Raw genomic sequence first — 8469 nt, forward strand, 5'->3', positions numbered from 1 at the left:
ACTATGTCATACACGGTATTTTCCCCTTCAGCTGCTGAATGTTGGCTGCAGACAGCTCACAGCTGAGTCTCTCTCCAGGAATTGCCCTAAGCTGAAGGGAAATGCCACACCCCAGGTCTGCTTCCCTCCCTGGGGCAACCTCCTTGCAACTACTACTCAAGGCCAAGATAAAAAGTGAAAAGGCCAGACCCATCTCAATGCAGAGCAACTTCAGCTCCAAAGCTCCTCCTGGGTTCAGCTGGGACTTCTGTTGCAACTGCATTAGAGAGAGAGGGAGTGAGAGAGGGAGAGAGAGGGAGAGAGAGAGAGAGAAAAGAGAGAAGAGAGGGGAGAGGAGAGAGGAGAGAGACAGAAAGAGAAAGAGAGAGACAGAGAGGAGAGACCCATTTGTCCACAACCAACTTCTCTCTTCATCTCCTATCTTGAGTTACCTATTTCAGTTCATTTTTGATTTGCTTAAGGTTCTTTCTGGAGTATTTTTCTCAGATGGGATACCTGGATAATATACTTTTTTCTTTTCAGTGACTTTATTTTAATGAGTTTTCAGACTTACAGAAAGGGGCTTTTCAGATGGGGCTGTGTCACTGGTCAACCATCTTCACTGTGGAGTCCTAGTCACTACAATTTTGTTTTGCAGATCACGAAGATTCATTGAAATTATCTCCTCTTCCTTTCCTTCATAATAGGTTACATGGTCTGAAAGTACATCCCTCCTTCTCTAGTACATTGTATTCAGAGAGGTTGCTGCTGCTTCTCCATTGTCATTAATCTTTTCATCATCTTCTTATTCCTCTTAGCACAGTCGGGGCATAACATATTATCTTCTATGCCTGGGGATGGGAAAATGCAGGCAGGTAACAAGAAGAGAGAAATCATCCTCCTGTGAGTGGTAGGCACCCAGGCCTGATCTGCATGAAACTGCAGGCGTACCCAGCCCTTTGTGTCTGCTGAGAGACGTCTGCCATGGACCACACACCACCTGACATCAGAGGTTTGCATCCAAAAGGCCTCAACAGAAACACGAATGGAACATGAATTCACAGCCTTTGGCTGAACAGCTCTTGCAGCAATTCTTGCCCATGATGCCAACATGGCTGCCTGCACTGAAGTTATCACTTCAAATGTATTAGTCTCTTCTGTTCTTTCATTCGTCTCATAACTTTTCTGAAGCCTCTTGCTCTCTCGGTCACTGCCTTGTGTTTCCTCGAACATCGCTGTAATCTGGTCTCTTGTGACGTTTCAGGCGTATCTTGCTGTTGTTCAGGGAAAGCATGCCTACCAGAGCCTCAGATAAACTTCTATTTTCTTGCCATTAGCACTCAAACCAAGTTGTTGACACCAGTCCCGCTAAGTGTCCCGACACACCTTATTAATGGGAGGCAAAGTGGTCGGCAAGGGAAGGGCTGGTATTTTGCACCAGCTTTTTGTGGAGCTGTAAATTGTTAATGTGTTTGAAGTGATGACCTTGATTGTATTTCTTAGGCTTCTCCAGTTTGACATCAGAAGTTGAAGAAACACTTGGTTCCATTTGTTCCATATTCGGGTCATCTTTAACTGGCACCAATGTCAAAATCACGCTTCCCTCATCAGCTACTTCCTCCCTCAAAGAAATTCTTCTTGCTGCTATCCAAATTTGAGTCTGACATTTTCAGCAACACCCCTGTCTTGTCCACTCGGTGATAGGATTTTTAAAAATTAGGCTGGGCGCGATGGCTCATGCCTGTAATCCCAGCACTTTGGGAGGCCCAGGCAAGTGGATTGCTTGAGTCCAGGAGTTCAAGATCAGCCTGGGAAACATGGCAAGACCCCCGTCTCTACCAAAAAAATATAAAAATTAGACAGGCATTGTGGCGCGTGCCTGTAATCCCACCTACTCGGGAGGGTGTAACTTTTTTTTTCCCCTGGCCGGCAAAAGGTATTTTAGCTGGCTCAAGTATTTTATAGACCTCATTCCCCTCTCTCCAGCTTCCCATTATTATAGGTGAGAAATGTGACACTGTCTCTTTTCTGTTTCTTGGTAATTAATGTTTTTCTCTTTGTATTAAAGGGTGCAAAAGGTCCTCTTTTTACCTGCTGTTCAAGAATTTAATTTGGATGGGTTTCGGTATGTGACTTTCAGGAACCCCACGAGTTCTTTTTAAACCTCAGACCCAAGTCTTTTTCACTCAAAGAAATTACCTTCTATCATTTATTTAATGATTCTCTCTTTCATGTGTTTTTCTTTCTCTGGCAACTCCTATTAGGTTTCCTGGATCTAGCCTCCTAGTCTCCTCTTTTGCCCTTATGATTTCCACCTCTGTGTTTTTGTTCTATATTTGGGATATTCTTGCACTTGGCCTTCTCAGCCTGCTTTAATGTATCCAATGAGTATTTTAGTCATAGCTCCAGGAAGTCTGTGTTTCTTTGTTTTTGTTTGTTTGTTTGTTTGGGATACTGTGGTTGAATGTCCTTCTTGCGCTTCTGCCCTGGCTGTCTACTCCAGCAGTGTGATTTCCATGAAGGGCTGTTCAGCGGATGCTTCCTCTCCCTCTCACTGCCCACTGAGGCCCTGTAAGTGCAGAGTTGTTTTTTTATAACTGTTCTTTGAAGTTCAAGGCCACCTTCTGGGGGTTCTTTCAGTGATCACAGTCCTGTGAGTGGTGGGAGGGATGGCCCCTGTGAGCCATTAGTGTAGCTGGATATAAGGGGTCAGTCCCAATTAAGGCACTTGAAGGAAGGAGGCCTCTCAGTCCCACCACGTCCCCATGTTCAGCTTCTCTTCAGCAACCTGAGACCAGGAAAGCCCATTCATGAATGCCAAGGTAGCCCTTTCCATGGGTCCATGAATCTAAAGGAACCAAGCACAGGGCCTGCCACAATTGCAGCTTCATCCCCAAGCTTTCCACCCACTGATTTATAGGGGAGAAATCCCCTCCCCAGCTCTCTTCACGGGGCCAAGATTTGAGTAGAGGGCAGACAGGGCACCATCTAATGAAAATCTCTATCTCGCCCCAGCTCTTTCATAGAAATCCAGGACACTCTGGATCTACTGTCCCTGGCAAATACCTCCTTAACTTCTGAGATGGTTTAACTCTTTGTTCTCCACATCTGATTTCTTTGGATGAGTCCTTCAAAGTTACGTGCATTAATGACAGATCCTTGAATAATTAGATTCACTTTAAAATTGTGTTCATTGGGAAAACAACTGGGTGAAAAGGGCAGATTACAAAGCACGTGTGTGTGTGTGTGTGTGTGTGTGTGTGTATCTCCCACATACACGGATATATCACATATACTCAGAAAAATGTTGGCATGGACGAACACCAAATTGTTACCTGTAGATGATGAAGTTATAAATACTTCTATTGTCAGCCTTTTTCTTATCTAAATTGTGTAATATTTCTTTTTTATGAAAGATAAAAGAGCCTGTTCAATTGTTAATTCAGCAAAATGCATTACAAAATGTCATTTGACTCTTACAGGTATTTTCAGAAGGTGTGAGGAGGGAGATGGCAAACAACCCTCCATCTCTTCGTCTCAGTGTCTGTCAATGAGAGCCCACCTTGAGAGCCCCATGCTCTCAGCAGGCTCGCCAGGCTGTTAGTAACCAGTAGAGAAAAGGAGGAGCACAAACAGAAGCTTCCTGCCCAGAGTCACCCAGGACGGCCCCCGCCCAAGGATGGACCCCAGCCTGGAATTGGCTCCAGAAGCAAAGGTTAGACCCCTCTGATTTCCCAGGTGTCCCCAGTTGTCTAGTTCTACTCAAAGAGGCTGGACAGTCTCTCAGAGCAGAACCATTTCCAGGTGCCTGCTGAGTCTCCAGCACCAGGTACCAGCACTTAGGAGCCACTTGGGAAACCGGTTGAATGAATGATCTCACAGTCTCTCGGTTCACTTGATAAAATCAGACATATTAGTAGCTGTCATTGCTTACTCTTGGGCCATCTTTCGATTTGCAATTCCATCTAGGTGAGGGGTCAAAATTTGAGTTGTATAGGAAGATTTCAGCTCAACAAAAGGATTCACACTTTGATTTGTTTAGGAAGATTTCAGCTCCTGCTGGTTCACACAAGAGGCTTCCTTTCAAAGAGCTGAATTCCCTATCAGTGGACATGACCTAGAAGGGGCTGGCTATCTTCTGTCAGAGGCGATATGGAGGGGTTCCGTGCTGGCTATGAAGAGAGACCAGATGTGCTGTAAGCATCCTTCTAATTCAAACTCTGTGACAAATGCAATTCCTGGTTCAGAAATCTTATGCAAATTTGCCTCTTCTTTCCAAAAATATTCTTTAACCCTGATGTCATTCCTGTCCCTATTAAAACTCGCCTTTGAGGCAGCCAACTATGATTCAAGGGAAAGGTTGAGTGCGTCCTTGTAGCAACCATGAGAGCAGCAGGCATCCCCCACCCAAGAAAGCCTCCTTGGAGCATCCTGGACTGGCCTGGGATCAGTTAAGGAGAGTTTTATGGAACTGTGTCCTGGTCTGTTCCACAGGTATTTGAAGGAACAAATCCCAAGGAAGACATATTGTAGGACAGGTGATATTTAAAGTATTAACCAGAGATACAGAAGCACTAGCCACTCAGAAATGTTGTGACACCAGAGACATGACACAGAGCAGGATCTGCAGGTCCTCTGCATCTGCTTATTGGATTGTGGGGAGGTTCCAGGGTGGGGGCCGGGCAGCCAGTGCAGCAGGGCTGTGCTTGAGAAGCTAAGAGCAGCAGCCAGTTACCAACTGGTTCAGAAGGCTTTCAAGAGTTGAAGAACCAGAGTGGCCACACCAGCTAGAAATCAGCCCGGCTCTCCAACCACTTCTGAGCAGGCTGACCTTCTGGCAGAGGCTGCAGCCCCGTTCCTGCAAGCCACATTTTATGGAGTTCTTTTATTAGTCTCTCATGTAACCCATAGCCACATCATAAAATTAAACACCCCATTCTGTACATCAAGTCCACTGACTTCTTGAGCCCTGATTAGCACTGGGCTTTTCCCTCTCAGAGTTCTATTAAAGTAACATTATAACGGACAGAAAGGAGTCTTTGCTGGGGGCAGCCAAATCCGCAGACTGACTGAGCTTCTGCTGGAGTCACCATGTGGCATGGCGTGTCCTCCTTTATCGGAAGCGCCTTTGCCAGCTTCCTATCCATCGCTCTCTGCCTCTTTCATTCCTACCCCTCCCCATCCTTCTGCGATAATCCCTCCCCGCTCCCAACCTCCTTCCATCTCCTAAGATGACTTAATGCCACGAGTGGTTAAATGCTTGCCTGGAGTCACTGTCAGGGTAGCCCCAACTCACCCCTGAGAATATATTTAGCCTGTGGGTGATCGCCCAGTTGGAGAGGTTATCTTTAGCCTGGCAGAGGTTGAGAGTCAATCTGGGCCATGATATGAAAAGCAGAGGGAGGAGGGAAAGGAAAGGAAACGAATACTCCAGAGTCTACAACAGCAGCACTCAAGTGTACTCAGGTGGTGGAGAACTAAAAGTCGAAGTGTGCTTCCTGAAACATGAGGCTCTTCCGGGAACACCCTGGAATAATGGTCTGTTTCATTCCATCCCATGAACTAAGAACAATTTTAATAGCAGAAAATATGGCTGCATTATGAGCAGGCAGTATAAAACCACAAGCACACATGTTCTTTTAAAAAAAAAAAAAAAGCCACAAACTCAGCATGATTGGTGGTTTTCAAGCTTTCCCATTCATATCTGTTTACTACTTCTTCATTAGTTTTGTTGCCTGCAGGTGCTAAAGGTTTAAAATGGAGGAACATGCATGGAAAAAATTTACATGGAAAAATTACATTACCTGAGTTAGGGAAAAGACCACTACTATTTGATTTTCAAGGTGGAACGCCTCAGTCCACCTCAGGAATACCAAGAGCTGAGCTTGAAAAGCTCCAGGACCTGTTTCCAAACTATTCAAGAAAGACCGTGCACTTTTCCTTAGGGCACAGAAGTAACTTTCCTTAACATCATCCCTCCTTTCCACTCACTAAATCTTCCCTGTTATTGTTTATATCCAAGGCCTCTTGATTGACCTTCCTTATAGAACAATCGATTAGAATCTGTTTTCAAAACAACTGAATACTTGCTAGTTATGATTAGAGGGAACCTAGGTCCCAGTGTGAACCAAGGACAAGGAGCCTCCAGAGGTGGGGAGGGACTTGCTCTGTAGGGAAGGAGACCCGCCAGGCCCTACCCCGAGTCAAACAGTCCTGCTCATTGGAGGGGAAGAGCAGTTCATTCTGAGCGTCCCTCGGCCAGACATATCCGAGTTGTGTGAAGAGCAGCAGGACCAAAAGAGAAATTGGGAAAGACCATCTTGTTGAGGTCTTTCAGGAAATCAGAGCACAGATGGTAGAGCTTTGGGACTGAAAGCTCACACAGAGGGAAGAGGGTTGAATAATCTTTTTTCCCCCCAAGATTCCCCAGAGCTTTCACTCCAGGGTGCCAGAGGGTGCCCAGCAGGAGCAGGCCCCTGGGAACTCCCAGGACAACCCAGAGGCAGTCCAGACAGCTGGGAGTCCTTTGCTATGGGCAGGCTCTGGGTACAGTGCCCCTCAGAAGGTCATCCCTACTCAGGTGGTGAGGCCTGGGGAAACTCAAGTTACTTTACCATGTACTTCAGTAAGTGAGTCATCTCTTAGCCTTTTCTTCCCTAGATTGAATGATGCCCGTTCCATCAACTGGTTTACTAAGCGCACCCTTTATTTTGCCATTGTATGAGTGCATTTTGGTCGTCTGTTCAACTAGAAGTTACCTTATTTGTCTCTACCAGTGTACAGCAGAATAACAAACAAGTCGGACATTTATGAATACTTTAACAAGAATCGACCCAACAAATAATTTCCTGATCTCTGTCAGTTATGCTCCTTCCGATCCATCCTGACACTGTACTGGCACTTGCCACAATGGCCTAACATTTCCTATACCATTTGTGACTAACCATGCATCCTTAGACCATTTTTCCACCACCCTTGAGTCAGACTAGCCTTTTTCCAGGTAATATTTGAGATATCCAAATTTTATTACTCCACACTTTTAATTACTGAATGTCATTCAGAATGTGCAAGAGTAGTCTTCCAGTTCTCAAGTTCGATGGGCCTTATATCCCTTTTCCAGAGTGCCAACAACTGTAACAATGTCATCAACACCTGCAACTGTATTCAGTTCACAACAGCCTCATTAAGTCATCATAAGAAAATATAGAAATATTGCACATGCATGCATGTAGCATCTCTGGGAAAAGAAACTTTTAATGATGGCTGTACCTGCGGAAGGAGATGAGTTGAGAAGTTGATGGTTGGAGGCAGAACGTTCATTGTATACGTTTTTGAATCATTTTAATTTTTAGATCATGTGCATGTATTACTTTTTCAATTAAACTTTTTAAAAACTAGCTCTAAACAAACAAACAAAAAATAACAAAGAACAAGACACAGCCCTGATCCCCCGGGCAGTGGCCCTGACGACCTGCCTAGAGTTGATATTATACCCTATGGTGTCAAATGTCTCCTGTGTCATTGGACCTGTGGAATGCCTCACTGAATTCAAGATGGACTATGCAGTGACCTGCCTGGTTCCTGGCCCTCACAGCCCTCTCCCCAATAACTAGGGCAACATGACTTCCGCTTGTTGACTCAGTGCTAGGCTCAAGCCCCAGCACTAATCCTGTTCCCAGTCTGGAGGGATTTGAAGGGCTAGCAGCTTCGGTTACTCTGTCTCAACCCGCCTGGTTGCTGGCAGTGTCCTGCTCTTTGTGCTGTCTTGGCAGAGAGTGGTCCAGACCTTGTCTGGTGGAGACACACATCTCCATTTTTAGCTTGCTTGATTATGAAATTTATCAAGGGGTAAAGAGGAGACAAGAGATACCTATTCGATCACAGCTTTCCCACTCTCCTCCATTTATTCACCAAATGTGGTTACTAAGAACCTTCTATGAGTAGGATACTAAACCAGCCTGGGCAGAAGCAAGTAAGAAGCAAATGAGTATACCAGTGCCCTCCAGGAGCTCATAGTCTAGTAATAAAGACTAATGGGCTGGGTGCGGTGGCTTACGCTTATAATTCCAGCACTTTGGGGGGTCAACTTGGGAGAATCACTTGAGGCCAGGAGTTCAAGACCAGCCTGGGCAAAAGAGTGAGACCCATCTCTACAAAAATAAATTTATTTTTAAATTAAACTTATTTATTTATTGACTGATTGATTTTGAGACAGGGTCTTGCTCTGTCACTCAGGCTGGAGTACAGTCGCAGGCTGGAATGTGATCAGAGTTCACTGCAGCCTTGACCTCCCAGGCTCAGGCAATCCTTGCACCTTAACCTCCCTAGTAGCTGGGACGACAGACCAGCACCACCATGCCTGGCTAATTTTTTTTTCTTTTGTAGAGATGGGGGTCTCCTTATGTTGCCCAGACTGGTCTTGAACTACTGGGCTCAAGCAATTCTCCTGCCTTGGCCTCCTGAAGTGCTGGTATTACAGATGTAAGCCAC

At 45.4% G+C, this 8469-nt stretch overlaps 1 pseudogene; it reads right to left on the bottom strand.

The window, feature by feature from the left end:
• Positions 1 to 566: 566 nt before the first annotated feature.
• On the bottom strand, positions 567 to 2136 carry LOC100454880 (developmental pluripotency-associated protein 2-like; annotated as a pseudogene).
• Between the last annotated feature and the right edge of the window lie 6333 nt (positions 2137 to 8469).

Source organism: Pongo abelii, chromosome 2 (assembly GCF_028885655.2).
Source record: "Pongo abelii isolate AG06213 chromosome 2, NHGRI_mPonAbe1-v2.0_pri, whole genome shotgun sequence".
NCBI lineage: Eukaryota > Metazoa > Chordata > Mammalia > Primates > Hominidae > Pongo > Pongo abelii.